This window comes from Athene cunicularia, assembly GCF_003259725.1.
Source record: "Athene cunicularia isolate RWA chromosome 1 unlocalized genomic scaffold, athCun1 chr1_part1, whole genome shotgun sequence".
In the NCBI taxonomy this organism is placed as follows: domain Eukaryota; kingdom Metazoa; phylum Chordata; class Aves; order Strigiformes; family Strigidae; genus Athene; species Athene cunicularia.
In genome coordinates this window covers 115,475,758-115,476,118 of record NW_020799091.1, presented here as the reverse complement: position 1 = coordinate 115,476,118, position 361 = coordinate 115,475,758, and the positions used below count along the sequence as shown (strand labels likewise).

The 361-nt window shown below is 48.5% G+C and overlaps 1 protein-coding gene across 1 annotated transcript in view; it reads left to right on the top strand.

The window, feature by feature from the left end:
• Positions 1 to 246: 246 nt before the first annotated feature.
• Positions 247 to 361, top strand: part of CD200 (CD200 molecule) — an 18,226-nt gene continuing 18,111 nt past the window's right edge. Inside the window, exon 1 of the mRNA XM_026858016.1 lies at positions 247 to 313. The gene's annotated coding sequence lies outside the window, so the exon portion shown is untranslated. The remainder of the gene's footprint in view (positions 314 to 361) is intronic.

Below are 361 nucleotides of genomic sequence, written 5' to 3'. Positions count from 1 at the left end.
TGTTCCTGCTACTGAATTGTAGTTTTAGCGGTTTATGACAGCACAGAAGTCTTTAATAAAAGCTCATAGTTGGTGTGACTACCACTAAGTCTTTAACAAAAGCTCATAGTTGGTGAGGCTGTCACTACCCTCGAACCGATTCCAGGGAGGAACTTACTTTGAATGGAAGAGCAATTTGCTCTGTTACACGCTGGAATGCAGCCTGAAATGTCTCAGGAGGAAGTTTGGGTTTCTGCTGCTGCCGAGAGCCTTCCTCTCGCCGCCTTCCCCGCTCCTCCCGGCCGCCGCTGCTGGGTGCACTGACTGGTCTGAGGTGGGGTTTGGGGGTTTGGGTTGTTTTGATGTTTGGTTTTTTTTTTTT